General features: G+C 44.4%; 1 protein-coding gene across 2 annotated transcripts in view; it reads right to left on the bottom strand.

Moving 5' to 3' along the window:
• Nucleotides 1-16,750, bottom strand: part of SV2B (synaptic vesicle glycoprotein 2B) — a 155,332-nt gene extending 138,582 nt beyond the window's left edge. The window contains exon 1 of one of the 2 annotated variants that reach the window (XM_010975718.3): nucleotides 16,588-16,750. The gene's annotated coding sequence lies outside the window, so the exon portion shown is untranslated. Of the gene's footprint in view, nucleotides 1-15,852; nucleotides 16,041-16,587 lie in introns of those variants that run through there. The other variant, XM_031440509.2, reaches the window with a different exon arrangement.
• Between the last annotated feature and the right edge of the window lie 3,902 nt (nucleotides 16,751-20,652).

Consider the following 20,652-nt stretch of genomic DNA (forward strand, 5'->3'; position numbering starts at 1 on the left):
GGACCACAAGGGCATTATACTAAGTGATGTAAGTCAGACAAAGAAAGAAGAATACCACATGATCTCTCTTATATGTGGAATCTAAAAATAAATAAGTAAATAAAAAAACAAGCTCATAGAGACAGAGAATAGATTAGCAGCTGCCAGAGATGGAAGGAGTTGGAGAAATGGGCAAAGGGGGTCAAAAGGTAAAAAGAAAAAAAAAATAAATATGATGCATTACTGAGCAACACCAGAAAATAGCTTACTATTGTCTAGTAATTTATGAAAAAAAAAAAAACTCTTTCAAAAAAGAAAAAGGAGCTCAAATTCGATATGAACTGCATGTAGACAGAAACTAAACAGTGGCCACAAATTCTAAAGGTTATCTGCTCCACAGTACACCTATAGGAAGTACTCCACAATTTAACACATATTACCTATCATCCTAAACATGATAAAGAGCTTAAAGGTGAAAAAAATCTATTCCCATTAAAAAGAGTTTCCTGAGGCTCCCCTCAGAAATTTTCATCTCCATTTTAATAGCTAGAATCAGATGAGTCATATGGCCATCCCTAGCTGAAAAGAAAACTGGAGAGAAAGCATTTTTAGCTGGGCATAGTGCCCTTTCTTCCTTGGAGGGAAAAAAAAGTGAAGTTCTCATAGTGATGAAAAAAGGGAGGGAAAGTATTGAACAGGGAGCCAACAGTGTTTTTTTTTCCACACACACAAAATTATTTTGTCACAATGAAACAGTAACTGGCTTAAGCAGGAAGGAAATGGGAAGTCCAGAAGTAGAGATACCAGAATGAGTTGACTCGTTAACTCTATGATACCATCTGGAGCCCAGGTTCCTTCCATATCTCTGCTCTGCTGGCCCTTAGCACTGGTGTCAGCCTCGAGCTGATAGCAAGATGGCTGCTGCAATTTCAGGTGTAACATTAACATGTGACAGTGCCCAGAGGTAGAAACAGGGCTGTGTTTCCTGTGTTTTTTTTTTTTCACCCTAAGAATAAGAAAAATCTTTCCCAGAAGCCCCTTTTTAAATTTATACTCATGTCTAACTAGCCAGACTTGAGCCACATTTCTGAGCCAATCGCTAGTTGACCTAGACTAATCATGTGGGTGTGATGTGAACTGGGGACTCCATTAGTGTTCACTATAATACTTCCTGTACTGTTCACCTGTACTGGAAAGAGATGGCACTGTGACAGAGCTAGAAGCTCCCCACTTCATATTAAAATAATGAATCAGTATGATCCAAAAAAATGAAATAAATGAGGTAGAAATAGAACTTTGAAGTGGTCACTATTGAACAAGAATCAAATCTATACAATGCCATGAAAAAATGCTCAATATTGTCAATTATCAGAGAAATGCAAATCAAAACTACAATGAAGTATCACCTCACACCAGTCAGAATGGCCATCATTAGGAATTCCACAAACGATCAATGCTGGAGAGGGTGTGGAGAAAAGGGAATTATCCTAAACTGCTGGTGGGAATGTAGTTTGGTGCAGCTGTTATGGAAAACAAAATGGAGATTCCTCAAAAAACGAAAAATAGATTTACCACATGATCCAGAAATCCCCCTCCTGGGCATATATCCAGAGGGAACTCTAATTTGAAAAGATACATGCAACCCCTTGTTCACAGCAGCACTGTTTACAATAGACAAGACATGGAAGTAACCTAAATATCCATTGACAGATGACTAGATAAAGAAGTTGTGGTATATTTACACAGTGGAATACTACTCAGCCGTAAAAAATAATAAAATAATGCCATTTGCAGCAACATGGATGGACCTAGAGGTCATCATCCTAAGTGAAGTGAGGCAGAAAGAGAAAGAAAAATACCATATGGTATCACTTTTACGTGGAAACTAAAAAAAAACAAAAGACATAAATGACCTTATTTACAAAACAGAAACAGACTCACAGACATTGAAAACAAATGTATGGTTACCAGAGGGGAAAGGGGGTGATGGGGTGGAAAGGGATAAATTGGGAATTTGATATTTGCAGATACTATTATATAAAAAATACATAAACAAATTTCTTCTGTATAGTGCAGGGAACTATATTCAATATTTTATAGTAACCTATAATGAAAAAGAATATGAAAATGAATACATGTATGCATATATATGACTAAAACATTATGCTGTACACCAGAAATTGATACAACATTGTAAACTGATTATACTTCAATTTAAAAAATTTATGCAATGCTACATTTGGCCCCAAAACACCTCCTATACACCTTCACAACATCAGCCTTTGCAAATACAGTAGCCAGTAAATGTCTGGCCATGCCTCTCACCAAGCCATTAGAGAATCTGTACTACAGCATTAGGGACCAAAAGACTGAATCCACCTGTTATTTCCAAATCTCAGTGGATGGCCAAATCTACAAACTAGGATACCCACAACCAACTTGCCTTGGTTAACCTCAGAGAGGTCAGCCTCATCTGAAATATATACGCTACACGATGGACAGACACATGCCACTCAAGGTAGAGCTTATGTCCCGGAAGCTTTCCTGACTTGCCCAGCCCTGTTCTCAGCATACAAGATGCTAGATCACACTGCATAATACAACTAGATCCAACACTTTTAATCATGCATGTACTTTATGTGGCAAGAATTTCCCAGGTCTTCAGGGAAAAAAAAAAGAGTATTATTTTGTTAAATGATATGGGAGTCTACCAGATATTCCCATCATTTTGTAGAAGTCAGAAACAATGTGGAAGGAAAGGGAAAATATTGAACTTTAGTCTTTTCAGAGTGCATTCACTCCTGGAACAGTCATCAGAGGAAACACTGGCTATTTAACCCCGTACCCTTCTCTGCATTGAAGAAGCTCCCAGGAAACCGGCAACCCAACACTCAGCCCAGAGGTCCCTTCTCAGTCTTTCTTTTAGCAAGAAACACTCTTCTTGATCCTCTGCAATGTGTTCCCATAAGCTTATGAGAAAATGCTAATTAAAATATCAGGCTCTGTATTGACGAAGGTGGACTAACCACTGTAACAAACTCTAAAATCTCAGTAGTTTAACGTAGGCAGAGTTTACGTCTTGCGCATGAGACAGCCCCAAGCAGGGCCAGTCAGTGGGTGGGAAAGAGCCTGGAGGAGCGCAGGTGGAGGTTCACCTGCCAGACCTGGAAGTGGTGCCCACCACACCCTTTCTCATCACATCAGCAGACCGGTCACATGGCCACACCCCCCTGCAAAAGAGGCTGGGAGATGGAGTCTGAGAGCCCAGGAAGAGTAGGAAGCAGGTTTAAAGAAGAGCTTACCAGTCTCTGCCACTCCAAAATTGCACAGAGCTGTCACTCACCATCTGCAGGGGAGTGGTTCCAGGACTCCCGTGAATACCCAAATCCACGGATGCTCAAGTCCCTGATATAGAATGGTATAGCATTTGCATAAACTACGCACATCCTCCTGGGTGTTTGAAATCATCTCTAGATTACTTATAATGCCTAAGACAACGTAAATGCTATGTAAAGAGTTACTGGTGTGCAGCAAACTCAAGTTCTGCTATTTGGAACTTTCTGGAATTTTTCCAAGTTTTTCTGATCCACAGTTGGTTGAATCCATGGATACAGAACTCACAGGGACGGAGACCTGACTGCGCTTAATGTGGTTATTTCCAAAAATGCTTACGTGGATGGTGGGATTACAGGTGAATTTTCCTTTTCTTCTCTCAGTTTTCAGGATGATCTGTACTGTGGTTCCAATACACCCAAAGTGGTGAGGAGAAGGGGAAAGCGGGGAAGTCCCCTTGGAGCAGTCACAGGTGGGCCCGTGTTATCCAGACAACTGCCTGAGAAGGAGTAGCTACACTGCTTCCCTGGCCCCCTGGAAGCTCTCTCATCTACTCCAAATAGACAAAACAGAACTTCCTGCTCTGTTTGTTTTGGGCAACTATGGTTTAGGACTTCTTTAGATTTCTCAAATGATTTCCACACTCTCTTGGGTTTCTCTGTGCCTTAAAGCAACCCCAGGACATCAATCACAGTTTCCAAGGCTGTTGTTTCTCTAATTGGATGGATGCCTGTGATCAAGGCCATATCAGACTTCTGATCCACTCAATTCACACTCAGCCAAGCCTTGTGGATGATGCACAGGACAGTGATTACCTCACTACTCGAAGATATCTCACCATTTCAAGGAGCCAAGCCAACAATCAGCCTTTCTGAGTATATTAGTGGTTCTTGATATTTTTCCTCCTTGGCACACCTGACGATAACCTTTAAAACCCCAAGAGGTTCAGGTGGGTGTCCATGCCACTTCCCACCATTCCTCTCCCCTCCTCCCACCCCCAGCCAACACCACCTCACACCCCATGTTTTAGCCACACCAGACTGCCTGTTATTCCCAAATCAACCAAGGACTTCCACGCTTCTCCTCAAACTATTTTCTCTAACAGGAATACCCTTTTCCTCCCCAGCACCCACCTGGAAAACTCCTACTCATCGTTCAAGGCCCAATTAAGTAACACCCTTCGCCCTGTCCAATAGTTTTTCTGGCCCTGCCTTCTCTCCTCATGCAGCAATAGCCACTGTTTATAGTTTGTACTCCCACAAACATTCACTTAGTGTATATCTCCTTCTCACCTTATAGTGTAATTATTAATTAATGAGCTCCCCACTGGTGGAACCCAGGCACTGTAGGATTTGGCCAACAGAAGCAGCTTGGTCCCCATGCAAGTCACAGTCCTGCTTCCCTGATGAACTAGAGGTGTGGGGCCAAGAATATGTGACCATGGGGATCCTCAAGCTAGGAAAAAATGATATAGAGAGCTTGAAGCCTGTTCCCTTATTTTATTGTGCAGACAGATTACCTAGGGATCTCATTAAAATGCAGGTTCTGATTCAGCAAGTCTGGGGTGAGGCTTGAAATTCTACATTTCTAACAATTTAACAATGACATTTACCAATTCTAATTTTCTAACAATTGACAATTAACAATTCTAATTTTCTAACAAGTTCCCGTGTGATGCTGGTGCTACTGGTCCAGGGCCCATAATTTGAGTGGCAAGGCCCTGGGGGTTGTTTGCATGGGCACATGATACATCTGGGGCAGCAAGAGAGGCAAACCTCAGAGACCCCGGCTTCCAGAGGACGGAAGGTTTCAGAGAGAGAACAACAGATACCCTTCCAATAAGAGAAAAGCTTAAGAGACAAGGCCTAGAAAGTAGCAGTGGATGAATAAATATTTGGAAAAGAGTCTGATTTGGGTATGGGCCCAAAACCAATCTTAGAGTCTAGAATAAATGAAGCCAGATTATGCAGAGGGACACAAGCAGGTTTTTCTTAACTCATCCTTGGGGAAGACAGGAAACTGGTCCCAAGACTATAGAGGAAACTCAGTTATAAGCCATGGAGCCCTGCGTTAGGGCCCATTACCATCCAGGACACTTGAAGTCTGAGCCTTTTCACAAGTAAACCATCTGCTGCTTCAGTAATTACTGGCCTGGAGGGTACAGGTAGGGCAGGTGGACACATGAATGTAGGAAAGCAGCTTCAGAGGCTGGGAATTAGGTTGTGTCCAGCTCCTGGTTTAAGTCTATGAGGTAGATATTTGAAAACTCCCTTTAGGAGACTGTGGGTTGTAGCAGCAAAAGTGGGGGAGGCTGAGGTCAAGGTTATGGGCTGAGGCCCGGTGCCGCACCTAACCTGCCTTCCTGGACTTGGTGAGGAGGGAACACCTCAGAGGGACGAAGAACATGTTCTAGAGCATTAAGCAGCCTTGCACTTGAATCCACTCTGCCCTTGAGTAAATGCTAATCTTTGGGCAAGTTACTTAACTTCTCTGAATCTCCGTTTATTCCATAATAAAATGGAGACAATAAATCCACTTTTCACAAGGACTGGGAGAATTAAATGAAATCATATATGCATAATAAGCATCACTTTTGTCACATGATCAGACTCCAAGTTCCTGGAGGAACCACATCTAATGCATGTATGTATCCTTGGGACTCAGTACAAAACTAGTATTTGCTGTAAAATTAAACTTCTCTGCTGTCTCTATCGCTGTATCTGTAAAATGGGAAAAAACTGTTTTATAAGCTGCCAATTGTGAGGATGCCACTCCTGGAATATTAAGTGCTGAACAAATGCTGGGTTGTCCTCATAACCTCAGGGTGACTTTCCCCTCTGATTCCTAGATGGGCAAACCCCAAGTGTTTCCCCATCCTCCCAAGGTGAGCGCAGAGGGGGCAGACCAGAGCCCTGAGCAGGCTGCAGGGAATCTGGGGGTGACAGGCTCAAACTGGAGCAGCAGCTGCCATAAATGGACCTCAGCCAGTTGTTGGACTGAGGATGTGGCATCTAATACTATCTGCCATCGGGAGCTCTCACTAGGAGGCAGGTGTTGTTCTAGGCCCTTTGTGCAAGTTAACTCACACCTCCTTCCCTGTAACTTTACAGAGTAGGTGATGCTATTATCATTCCCATTTCGCAGATTGGGAAATTAAGGCACAGAGTTGTGAAATGTTTTGCCCAAGATCTCACATTAGTAAGAAGCAAGGCCAGGCCAGGAACCTAGGCAGACGCTGGCTCTGGGCACTTTGCTCTCTAGCTTCTCAAAGAAGTTCAAGAATCCAGGAATGATTCAGAAGATCGAGTCAGCCAGAAGGGACCTTACTTGTCTAGAGGAAAGGGGCTGAAAGTCACAGGACATCAACCTGGCAGGGATACAGATGAACTTGAGAAACCTGATAGAACTAACCTGGCCTCTGACAACCCTACCTGGTGCCCCCAGATCTTGCACACTGGGCCACTGTGGAAACAGGAGGCTGCCCATCCCGGGATGTGAGGGCTGGAGCCCAGCACAGCTTCTCTGCCAGAGATCCACTGGCACCACCAAAAGAAGACAACGTCACCCAGCACCGGGATGAGAGGGAGCTCGGCTCAGCATCCCACCCTGTGTCCACACTGCTTCTCAGCCTTTCGAATCTACCCCTTCATGGCTCCATGCGGGCTTACCTTCTACCACTTTCATTTGTAAGCTACTGCTTTTACATTGCATTCACAGAGCTTCCCTTCCCTTCAAGCCTCATTTTTATGCTCTGCTTAAAAAAACATTAAAGTGGCTGCATTTAACCCGTGGACATTTAAGCGACCATGGGTGCGATGCATTCATCACACATCAGAGGGGCAGGAGTGGAACCGAGACCCTTCAGCCCTCCAGGGCCAAGGTCAGGAGCTCCTGACTTTGCTGTGACCTCTCCAGCCCTATCCCAGGGCCCAGGACTCTGCCCAGAGAGGGCCACCCCACAAGGCCATTTCCTCTCTCCCAGAGCCGCCCACTTGACAGCTGGGCTCCACTCCCGGGCACCATCTGCTGCACTCCAGATCAGGAGAAAGGCCACGGTCGGATTCTGCGCACAACAGGAGAGCCAGGACCACAGGCAAACCCCGAGCAGCTTTCACTGGACCTGGGCTTTGAGAGCTGGCAGGGGACACCCCAGAGGATTTTTCAGAGGAAGCTGTTCAGGAGACTAACCAGGCTCTCACCTGCCTGGGGAAATGAGTTGTGCTGCTTCAGAGAGTTTCCAAGCATAATGATGAAGGGGACCCAGGCCTTGGGTTCCTGCTCTTTTTTTTTTTTTTTCTAATTTTTTAATTGAGGTATAGTTGCTGTGCAATATTACATAAGTTTCAGGCATACAACACAGTGATTCACAATTTTTAAAGGTTAGACTCCGTTTATAGTGATTATAAAATATGAGCCATTTTCCCTCTGCTGTACAACATATCCTTGTATCTTATTTATTTTATACATGGTAGTTTGTATTTCTTAACCCCCGACCCCTATCTTGCCCCCCTCTCCACATCCCTCTCCCCACCGGTAACCACTAATTTGCTCTCTTTATCTGAGTCTCTTTCTTTTTTGCTATATTCACTAGTTTACTTTATTTTTTATATTCCACGTGTGAGATCATACAGTATTTGACTTTCTCTGCTTGACTTATTTCACTTAGCGTAATGCCCTCCAAGTCCATCCGTGTTGTTACAAATGGCAAGTTTTCACTCCTTTTTATGACTGAGTAGTATTCCATATTGAATGTGTGTGTGTGTGTGTGTGTGTGTCTATCTATCACATCTTTATCCATTCATCTGTGGATGGACACTGAGGTTGCTTCCATACCTTGGCAATTGTAAATAGTACTGCTGTGAACCTGTTCTCTCTTGATCCCTACCCTCAGGTGAACTTACGTTGCTGCAGGCCTGACATGGGCTCTAATCCTCTCTCCAGCGCTAACTGACTGTAGGACTTTAAACAAGTCCTTTCCTTCTCTAGACTCAGCACCCGCCTTTGCCTAGTAAGGAGTTTAGTTTCCTGTGCCCTTTCAGCTCTGAAACACTAAGTTCTGATAGGTCAAGTCCTGTGCGCTTGTGGGGTACTGACGGATGCACAATTATCCAGGAACGTGTGTTCATTGGTGGGTTTCTGTTATGGGGAGCCTTGAAAGCTCACACCTATCGCTGCTTACGTGAGTTTTAGGTGCCAGAGCTCCTGCCAACACATGTATCATCTGGGGTTGATGTAGGAGCACCCTGCTCTCAGCTTAAACAGCCAACTGCCAGACCCAGACGTCTGTGATGCAAGAATGCCCCACAAGCCTGGAAAAATCCCCTTCTCCTGCATGTATGCAGAGCTGGAACAGAAAGAAATGAGGTTTTTCATCCACTTGTCCAAGGGACTTTCACTTGGGATTTCTTTTCTTGGGGCCTCAGGTTTCCCATCTGTAAAGTGGAAATAGGAGACCAGATATGGCCTCCATGTTCTAGCTTCTAAAATAAGTTCAGCTGAACTCTACCTCTGAGAGGTTACACAGCCACTGGTTAGGGGAGAATTGTCAATGGCCTTTTGGGGAAAAAAAAAAAAAAAAGTTAGTCCTATCTCTCCCCTGCTGCCCAAGCCAGAGCAAACTCTAAAGACTGGAGGACACAGGAAGTGAGTGGAGCAGGAGCGTCTACAGAAACAGGAAAACTTGAAAGGACCAAGGCTTCTGTGTGGGAGCAGAGGACGGAATCCAGGGTTGGGGGGTCTTCACTGCCAGGGGAGGAGACAATGTTGGGTGGGCTGTGACCAATGGTCAGGACAGCAAGGGAGCACGGGCCAATGCTGCCGGTGTGTCTGAGCGCTCCAAGAGGAAGCTGAGTCTGATTCCTTGATCTAGAGGCCAGAACGGAAGCAAAGCACAGAGGTGGGGGAGAGAGAAACCATGAGCTGCTGAGAACGTACTAGGTGCTGAAGACCCAGCTCATCGCTGTCACTTACGTTCCCACGTCTCGCCCAGGCCAGCAAGGAGGAGCTAGAGTCTCAGCCAACGGAGCGACCGCAACAGCACTTTCTCACTCACACATCTACTAAGTGCATGCTGCGTGCCTACTATGAGCCTGGAGCAGGGAAAACTGCAGCTTTCCCAGTAGAAAACATCATGCGGCAGATTTTATGGGAGCAGAGCCCAGAGGCATGTGACAGAGTTTCTGCATCTACGTAATCCAAGTGACTCAGAGATTTTCATCGTGGAATTCCAACAAACTATGGGACAGTGCAGAGCCAAGCCTGTGGGGCTGGACTATTGCAGAGAATAGAAGGCTGGTTTCCCTCTGAGGCACCTCGGAAATGACTAGTTCATAGGACTGATTATTGTCCACCTGCCTCGTTTTGAACATCATGGGCCTCATGCAAATAATCTTCTCAATAGTACTGACAGTGTTAAACAGTAGGTTTTATAAAATTTTGCCATTTGCAGTAACATGGATTGACTTGGAGGGCATTATGCTTAGTGAAATAAGTCAAAGACAAATACTGTATGATATTACTTGGATATGGAATCTAAAAAATACAACAAACTAGTGAATAAAACAAAAAAGCAAACTCACAGAGATAGAGAACAAACTAGTGGTTACCGGTGGTTGGGGCAATATAGAGTTGGGGGAGAATGAGGTACAAACTACTTGGTACAAGACAGGCTCACGATGTATCATGCAACATAGGGAACATAGCCAATGCTTTGGAATAACTGTAAATGGGATGTAATCTTTTAAAGTTGTATAAAAAATTAAAAATAAACAATTTTAAATGATAGGTTCTAAATTCTCTCTTCACCCAGAATTTTCAAGCCTTTCATTAGGTATAGTCGTCCCTTAATTGATATTTAGAACAACATGTTTTCAAGTCCAGGAGCATGAAGGAAAGAAACTGCAGAGCATTTGGGTATTATTACTACCACCTTGAGCTCATCACCATCATCACCATCATCATCAGTTTACAACTGAGGAAACTAGGGCTTAGGGAAATTAAATAATTTGCTAAAGTTTATACAGCTAGAAAGTAATTAAGCCTGAGTTCAAGTTTTGTTAGATCTCAAAGCCCACTGTCTCATCCAACGTGGTCAAGCATGGTGCCCACACATGCAAATGGGGGCCAAATGGATCTCCCTTCCTCATACCTCTCAGGATTCAATTCTTTGTTTTTCCCACTATTGCCCCTTCTCTCTCTCTCTCGCTCACAGACACACACATGTGAAACCACTTACCATTGCAGACTCTACTTTTTCTTTTTTCCACTCCCACCCCCTCAATATCACAGCAAACAAAACTCACACATGGGCAGTCACACCGCGGGGAGGAAATGGACAGAGTCAGACTGCAGTCATTCCAGCCCTCCCCTTTTCCTATAAGGCCACTGTCTATTTCTCTCCTTTTATAAACAGGAACACATTATGCAAGACGCTGTAGATGTGAGATTTTTTCAAGCAAGCTGGTGACACTCTTCCACTTGGCATAAATCGATTTAAATAAACGTCTCCCTTCTTCCAGATTCTTCCCTGCTCCTGCTTAATCTTAAATTAAGAGCAGCACAATAATAACCCAAGAACATCACACCCCTGAATTTCAGCACCTCTCTCTGGAGGATCCTGTCTCCTTTTTTGAAAGTATGAGCTATTTTTTGGTTTCCATTTGTTTCTCCTTCTTACTTGTCACTTCACATTGCGTTCTATAAGATGTAAGCAATCGGAGCCTTCACATTTAGAGTCTGTTTTTAGTCCAGGGGATCCACAGTAAGGCTCTCATGAGACCTTGGAAAGAAAAGGAATAACTTCAGGGCATTATGCTTCAAAATCCATCAATGCAAAGATCTGCAGTCACCTCCAGTGATTAAATGATTCCATTCGTTCATTCAGTAAATACTCATGGAGCACACACTATGTGCCAGGCAATATTCTGGGCGCTGGTGACACAGCAGTGAGTTAGCTCATTGAAGGGACAGATAAAAAAACATGTTAATTCAAGTCTGCATCTCCTTCCAGGACTTCTTCCTTCAACTCTAGACCCACATATATAAGTAATTGCTGAACATCTCCCATTGGGTGGCTGACTGAACTCCACGGCTGTTCCTTCTTCATCTCAGTGAAGGGCTACTCTTTCTAGTTGCTCAGGTCAAAACATGTGGAGTCATCCTTGACTCCCTTTTTTCTCTCGTACCCTAAATCCAACCCACCAGCAAGATACATCCAGAATTTGATGACTTCTCACCATCACTGCTATCCACCCTGGTCCAAACCACCACCACCTCTCACCTAGATCACTGCAGTAGCTTCCTGAATGATCTCTCTGTTTCCACCTTTAACCCCTACAGTCTATTCTAAGCTCTAACGCGCAAGTGATCACTGCAAAACCTAAATCAGAGAATGGCAACAAGCGCTCAGAATTCTCCAACGGTTTCCCACCTCGCAAGGAGTAAAAGCCGAAGTCCACACAAGGTCCTAAACAACCTCGTATGGCCTGGCCCCCTGCCGTTCCTCCAGTCCCCTCTTCTATCATCGTCATCCTCTCTCAGTTCCCTCTACCTGAGCCCCCTTGCTGTTCCCAGAACACACCAGTTCTCTGTTCCCTTGGGGCTGTGCACCGGTTTTCCCTGCCTGGAAGGGTCTTTCCGCAGACATCCATCTGGCTCACTCACTTCCTTCATGTCACCCTGACCACTCCCACCCCTTCCTCCACCCCACTCCCCAGGCCCCCCAGCCAGGCACCCCCCATCCTCCTCTCCCTGCTTGATGCTCTCTCATCACCTAATATGACATATTTACTGATTAACATATTCTCTCCCCCAACCAGAATGAATGCTTCAGGAGGCTGGGCTTTGCTGGATCCCCTGCCTACAACATGCCTGGCACATAGAGAACACTCAATAAATATTTGGTGAGTGAATGACTATCTAAAGATATACATGTCTGAAGTTGGTCAGCCATGGAGATACAGAAAAATAGAAAAAAGGAAAAGGGCAAATTGCAGGCATTGCCCATTCAAGCAGAATTCAGGAGAAAAGAGCCTTAGCTAAGGAGACTTCACATATCAAGATCCCTATGGTAGACTGATTGCAGAGATGTCCCAGTTCTTACCCTCCTCCCCGTATCCATGCTCTTTGCAATGTGACTATGTGGCTCCTTCCATCAAGAAGTGTACTCTATTCCCTTCCCTACTCCTTCACTCCGGGCTGGCCTTGTGACTCACTTTTGGTCATAAGACAAGGATGAAATGACAGTGTGCCAGTTATAAGCTTAGGCCTCAAGAGGTCATGCAAGTTTCTACTCTCTTTCGGGTTCCTGCGACAACCGTGTGAGCATGCCAGGCCCATCTGTTGGAGGATAAGATACCACCCAGAGCAGAGCCAAGTCATCCCAGCCCAGGCCATCCTAAAGCAGCCAGCCATCGGCCACTCCAACAGCAGATAAAAATCACATGAGCAAATTCAGCTGCAATCAACCAAGCACAGCTCAGGTCTGCAGAACTGCCCAGCCAGCCCAGCGACATGAGAAAATGAGAAATGGCTGCTGTCTTAAGCCACTAAGCTGTGGGGAAATTTGTTCTGTAGTCCCAAGGTCAAGGTCAGCCCTAAAGTGTATGATCAGTCCCTAAGGGAGGCATCTCAGCTGCTCTGCTCTGAGTACATGCTCGTCAGAAAAGCTTCTCCCTGTGATTTAGTTCTCACGAAGGGGGGTCGGCAGGAAGAAGACACACCTCCCTGCCACACAGTGTCCCAGCCATTGCAAATCAATAGACTGGCATGCAGGTAAGCAGGGTCACCGTGATATATCCCAGAGAGACGCTGGCTTTCTGAGGCAGCAAGACTGAAGGCCAGATCCTAGATGGGAGAAATTCACAGAAGTGAAGGTCACCTTCTTAGGTGACTTGGGGGACACCTAGTCAGTCACCCAACCAGGACCCAGCCTCATCGCATCCTGTTTCACAAAAACTTTGATAAACATCCAGCATCCAGCCCCAGTTTCTGCCCTTGGAACACACTGCAGCAGCCCTACTGTATGAAGCACAGCTGTGGGGTGGAGCTCTCAAATCCCCAGACCGTGCTTTCTACGGGAACCAGGTCTGAAAGGGGCAGAGCAGCAAACTGTGGTTTTCATATTAAGCCTTCAAGATGGAAGCCTTAAATAAATGCATCACATAACACAATGTAAACGCAGTCCATGGTACACCAAAGGGCAATACATTTCCAGTTGATTCTAACACCTTTCCATAACCATAGAAATTGCTGTCATTCTCAAAGGGAAAAGAACAATAACTAGCAAAGACAATACCTGCGGGACTATTCACTAACGGTGACCCTTTCTTTCATTGTGGGGAAAGGAAACGAACATAACACTAAGGTTCCAAAGAAGCACTAAAACAGTCCTTGATCTGGATGCAAGGTCTCTGAGCACTGTTTTGCACTGTGCTTCTCATCACCTTGTAAAGATTTATGCCTCTGCTGGCCGCATTCACTTATGCAGAGTGACCATAGGAACCTATGTCTCCCGACCAGCCTCCTTCCAAACACAGAGTGTAGGATTTCAGCCAGTTCATTCCACAAGAGCTCGAGATATTAATCTTCATGACAAATAGAAATCATCAGAGGCAATACCCCAGTGACCTTGCCGTGTTACCCCTGTGACCTCAGGTCCTCCTGCTGTTGCCCTCACTCACTCAACCGCAGCCTCCCTGGCCTGCTTTCTGCTTTTCTTATGAACATACCTCTCTCTAGCTTCGGGGTTCTTGCAGGTGCTGTTACTCTGCCCAGACTGTTCTTCCTCACACATCTGCCTGGCTCACGCCTCACCTCCCCAGGGGTCTGGTCAAATGTTACTTAGCAGCAAAGCCTTCCCTGGCCAAACTGAATTTGAAAACTAACAATCCTCACCCCTTCCTCTGGCAGCAGTCCCCATTCCTCTTACCCTATTTTATTCCTCTCCATCATAATACATCCCTGGCTGATCCACAATCTAGACACTTATCTGTTCACTATCTTACACGCATACTTACACACACACGCAAGGTAGGCTCCTTGAGGGGGCTTTATTTAGTTCAATTCTGTATTCCCCGCACCTAGAGCAGGACCTGACACGTAGTAGGTACTCAGTGAATGAACTGCCATTTCTTAAGCACCTACTTTGTGCCAAGCAATTTATATATGATGATCATCTCACAAGGAACAAATATTTTTAAGCACCTATGGCACAATTATAGCATAAGAACTGCATTGTCATTTCCATTTTACAGATCAGGAAACCAAAGCTCAAAGCGAGGCTAAGTAACTTGCGCAAGACACTCACCGAGCTCTGTCTGAGCATCAAAGCCCACGCTCCTTGCAGTGCAAGCGCCAGCCTGCTTTTCAAATACCTTAATGATGGTTTAGATTACAAAATACACGTGATACGCATCTCTGGCGACAAGCATAACACAAGAGCTCTTCATTCTACCATTTCTCATCACCCACCACAGCGTTGGTCCAGGAAGAAACATACATCAGATTGGATTTTTATTTCCCAGAGCATACTGGTTGGAACAGCTCTAGCTTTCCTTTATTCCACCCATTTAGAGACATTCAAGGTCAGAGCTTTCCTTCTGAACTGAGACAGGCACAGACAGGTCAGGGACCCAAGGGGGAAGAAGGCAGAAGTTCATCTTCTCTGAGAATAACCTGAATCCCTGTCCTTGTGAAGTAATGCTCCAAAACTTTCTTGGTCCTGGGATTTAGGAAAACAGACTATTAAAAAAAAAAAAAAAAAAAAGTCTGACCTGCATTGGGCACGCTCCTCCCTTGGTTTCAGCCTATGTCTGTGTCTACCGGGGTCTGGTCATATCCCGCAAATGCCAGCCCCACTGTGACTTGGAGAGCTCTGCCCAACCAGTGGCTGCGATGTTGACGGGGTGGGAGAGTGATGTGGGTCACTCACAGACCAAGGGATCAAGACAGAGTCCACGTCCCTACTGAAATCCATGTAATGCCTCACCTAGGAGGGCTTCGTTTCCAAACTAATCACTACCATAATAAATTCCTCCCTCCTCTCTGCTCCCACCACTCTTCTCACACCTGCATTACTGAAGTTATCACACTTCATTATTACAGGTGTTTCTCCCTCACCAGGCGTGAGCTGGACTTTGTTTTCATCATCTCTGTACCCCCAAGGACTAAGCCGGCCTCTGACATATACTAGGTGCCCAACCAGTATTTGCTGACTCAAGAAAGATGCAGAGTGACCCTGTACTGTTATCTGCTGCATCCCCTGGAGCAAAAAGGATAAGTCACCTCTTCTGGAAAAAGCAGGAAGCAGAAGCAGAGACCAGTGTAAACCAGAAGGACCACTGAGCTGGCTACAATGCCCAGTTCTCCCCTTCATGCACATACCTCTCATCCCTCACCTGCCACTCCCTGTACCTCAAAGCTACCCACATTTGTCTCTGAACAAGCTTTTAAAAAAAATGAGCAGGCATCCCCCAGTGCCCCACCCCACCCCACACCAGTGGGCTGCCCCTGTCAGAGCCCAAGGCACCGGTGTTAAGTTACCTTTAAAAGGAGCTAGTTTGCATCTGTGATTTCTGGTTAAAGGCTCGCGTTTCAGCAGCCCGGCTGAACCCTGGACAGCAGAGATACCTAACACCCGTCTGCGGAAGAAACGGCAGTGCCTCGCTCCTCCCTGGCTAAACGCATTTGCTCACCCATCCCTGCAGAACAAATCATGTTCTTTTCCTTGCGCTAAAATCCATCTATAAACAAATCCTCTCTGTGTCCCTAAGAAACGGCTCCCACGCCCGCGGAGGGCGCCCTCCACATGCAGAAATACACACTCACCCCAACCCAGAGCCACCAGGTGTAAACCTGTTTTTAATCTGTTCTTTAGGAACAAACCAACAACAAAAATTCATCTAACTGGAAAAAATTGAAACTAAAAACGGTGACAAGGAAGCTTACGGAAAGGGGGTTATAAACGTCAGTAGCCTAAGTTGCAAAACTATGTATGGCGCTAACAGTTCAAACAGGATTTAAAAACAGCCTTTGGGGATGCCACCTTCAAACAGGCGCGCAGCTCCGGGCAGCGGACAAGTCCTTGCTTTCCTGCGCCGGCTTTCCAAGACTCTCCCCTGCCTTTCACGCTATTTACTATAAACAACATTCAGAGATAGCAACGTGTTCGTTTCAGCCCCGGAAGGCGAGCCGGAGCCTCGGGGGTCCCCGGGAGCGCGCGGGGTCCGCAGCCCGCTTGGATCTACACGCACCGGAGCGAGCAACGGCGTCTCCTACCTGGGTGGGAAATTCGCGGGCGGCCGCCTCCGGGTGCGGGCGGAGCATCGTCCGCCCTGGTGGCTCTGCCGGCAGCTCGGGCTAATGCGGTGCTGGGACGATCCCTGCGGAGGCAGGAGTCCTCGGGTGTCACACCTGCATCACGGCGCCCACGCCGCCGCCGCCGCCGCCGCCTGCCCGCCCTGGCGCAGCGCGCAGCACGCCCCCGCCACACCGAGCCCGAGAGCGGGAGGCTCCTGGGTCCTCTGTTCAGCGGAATCAGATCCTAACGCGCTTTCTTCCCGGCCTGGGCATTAAAGGGATTCGCGGCCGGCAGCTCTTCGCTTCTAAATCCCTTTCTGATTCAAAACGGAGTGTTTGGGATAGCTCGGTGGGAAAGGGACCCAGCCGGACCTCAGGCTCCCTGGACTTGCAGAGCAATAGGTATTAAACTTCTTATTCCTCAAGTTTCGAGTTTCACACCCAAATGATTATGGTCGTCGTCTCATTGTGCTGTCCACCTGGCCTGGGGCGAGGAGGCGCTGTGTACTCCCCTTTCACCAACCCTAAACTAGGATGTCAGAGGACACAACTCAAATTCCTAGTAAGAGGAATCCTCTGACCAAAGTATCTTAGGTAATGGATGTCCTTAAATGACTCTGTACTGACCTCATCTGGGAACTGAGAAGAACCTACCTGGAGAGGTGGGGGAAAGGAGGAAGCCTTGGAGGGCTTGATGTGTTAAACCAAGCCCTCCACGTACATCTGTCTCCCTCCTTCTAACCCCCACCCCACCTCCACCCACAAAAGACTTCAGCAAATTCAACTGCCAAGGCAGGCTCACTCTGCAATGAAAGGCTGTTTTCAGGAGCAAGGCTCCTTCTAGAAGGCAGTGAGCAGCAAAGAAACGATACTGAAAATTCAGAGGTGAAACAAACAACACAATGCAGGAGGTGCCTGGCTTCCTGTAGGGTTTGGAACAACATCCCTTTCCTAATAGTGCTGACAAGGAGGCAAGTCCTGGAAGGTTCTTCCTTCTTCCCCAGCCAGCATAACTCACAATCACAAGGTCTTCAAGAGAAGACCTCTCCTCACCACCTCCGCCATCAGTGCACTGCCAGCTCCTCTATCCCTTCCATGCTCCAGGCCGCCATCATCTGTCACCTGAACCACCTCCAGGGCTTCAACTGCTCAGCCTCCTAGACTTACTCCTTAAAATGTAAACGTGATCTTGACTCTTTCCTACCTAAAACCAGGTGCTGGCTCCCCAATGTTCTTAGAGAAGCTCAAATAAATCCCACAGGGGAATGATGTCAAATCTTTGTATATATCATTGGATTTGATTTGATAATATTTTATTTAATGTTTTATATTAAAAATATTCTATGTTCATGAGATCTTAACGTATAATTTTGCTTTCTTGTAATGTTCTTGTCAAGTTTTTATATCAGGATTGCTGAACTCATAAACTGAGCTGAAAGGTTTTTCCCACTTGTATTATCTGGAATACTTTGTGTAGACTGATATTCTTTCTTTTTTAAAAGTTTGAAAAAAATTCATCAGTGAAACCATTACAACATAAATTTTTATTGTGTGCTATTTAATTACAAAGTTCAGTTATTTTATTAGCCATATGACTGTCCAGATTTTCTATTTCTTCTTATATCAGCTTTGCTAAACTATTACTCTTCAAGGGCTTTATCCACTTCATTTGTTTTCAAATTTATTAGCTGTGGTGATGTCTTATTTCTCATTCCTAATTTTGGTAATTTGCATATTTTTCTATTACTCTTTGCCGGGGGTTTGTCAATTTTACTATCTTTACCAATAAAAAATAAATTTTGTGAATTTTCCTCTGTTGTGTTTCTATTTTATTAAATTCCACTTCTTTTCCATTTCCTTACTCCTTCTTTTTTCTTTATTTTTATTATTTATGTATTTATTTTACAATATATTTTTTAATTGAAGTATAGTTGATATACACTATTATATGTTACAGGTATACAATATAGTGATTCACAGTTTTTAAAGGTTGTACTCCATTTATAGTTATTATAAAATATTGCCTATATGCCCCATGTTGTACAATACATCCCTGTAGCTTATTTTATACCTGATAGATTGTACCTCTTAATCCTTCACCTTCCATCTTGCCCCTCCCCCTTCCCTCTCCCCACTGGTAACCAGTAGTTCCTTCTCTACATCTGTGAGTCTGTTTCTTTTCTGTTATATTCACTAGTTTGTTGTATTTTTTTAGATTCCACATGTAAGTGGTATCTTACAGTATCTGTCTTTCTCTGTCTGACAAACTTTCACTTAGCATAATGCCCTCCAAGTCCACCCATGTTATACCCCAGAAACTAGTACATTTTAAATCAACTGTACTTCAATTAAAAGCAAACAAACAACCCACTTAAAATATGAGCAGAAGAACTGAACAGACATTTTCCCATAACAGGAAATATAGATGGCCAACAGAAACATGAAAAGCTGCTCAACATTACCAATATCAGGGAAATGCAAATTAAAATCACAATGAGACACCACCTCACAACTATCAGAACGGCCATCATCAAAAAGAACACAAATAGCATATGTTGGCAAGAATGAGGAGAAAAGGGAACCCTTATACACTGTTGGTGGGAATGTAAATTGGTGCAGCCACTATGGAAAACAATATGGAGGTTTCTCAAAAATCCAAAAACAGAACCACCATATGGCCCAGCAGTTCCACTCCTGGGCACATACCTGAGAAAAACAAAAATATTAATTCAAAAAGATACATACACCCCACTATTAACAGCAGCACTATTTACAATTGCCAAGACATGGAAGCATCTCCAGTGCACATCAATAGATGAATGGATAAAGAAGATGTAGCACATATATGCAATGGAATACAACTCACACATAAAAAGAAGGATATTTTGCCATTTGTGGCCCTTCATTCCCATTTTTATTTTTGCACTTCAAAAACCAGAATTTTATAACTGGCATAAGCATTTCCATTGCATCAAAAACAACAAACTAACTAGAAATAAACCTAACCAAGGAGGTTACCTCTACTGTGAAAACTGTAAAACATTGATGAAGGAAATTGAATACGAAACAAAGAAATGGAAAGATATCTTGTGCTCTTGGATTGAAAGAATCAACTTTATCAAAATGGCCATACTACCCAAAGCAATCTACAGATCCAATGCAACCCCTGTCAAAATACCCATGACATTTTTCACAGAACTAGAACAAACAATTCCAAAATTTATATGGAACCATACATGACCCCAAATTGCCACAGTAATCTTCTTTATGTCCTTTTTTTCCCTCTACTTTTTGTTCCCTTTTCTTGTGGTTGGTTTGGTGGTGCTGAATTCTTTTAGCTTTTATTTGTGAAGCTTTTGATTTCTCCATCAAATCTGAATGAGAGCCTTGCTGGATAGAGTATTCTTGATTGTAAGTTTTTCCCTTTCATCACTTTAAATACATCATGCCACTCCCTTCTGGCCTGTAGAATTTCTGCTGAAAAAAATCAACTGATAACTTTATGGGAGTTCCCTTGTATGTTATTTATTGCTTTTCTCTTGCTGATTTTAATATTTTCTCTTTATCCTTAATTTTTGTCAATTTGATTATTCTGTGCCTTGGTGTGTTCCTCTTTGTGTTGATCCTGTGTGGAACTCTTTGCACTTCCTGGACTTGGGTGACTATTTCCTTTCCCAAGTTAGGGAAGTTTTTGATTATTATCTCTTCAAAAATTTTCTCAGGTCCTTTCTCTCTCTCTTCTCTTTCTGGGACCCCTATAATTCAAATACTAGTGCACTTCCTGTCTTAGAATTCTCTTAAACTAACCTCATTTCTTTTCCTTCTTTTTTCTCTTTTCTGTTCTACAATAGTGATTTCCACTAATCTGTCTTTTAGCTCATTGATCTGTTCTTCTGCTTCATTTAGTCTACTCTTGGTTCCTTCTAGTATGTTACTCATTTCAGTAATTTTATTCAACTGTTTGGGTATTCTTTGTATTTTCCAATTCTTTGCAAAAAACTTTGCTCTGTGCAACTATACTCCTCTTGAGTTCTGTAAACATCT

Source organism: Camelus dromedarius, chromosome 29 (assembly GCF_036321535.1).
Source record: "Camelus dromedarius isolate mCamDro1 chromosome 29, mCamDro1.pat, whole genome shotgun sequence".
In the NCBI taxonomy this organism is placed as follows: domain Eukaryota; kingdom Metazoa; phylum Chordata; class Mammalia; order Artiodactyla; family Camelidae; genus Camelus; species Camelus dromedarius.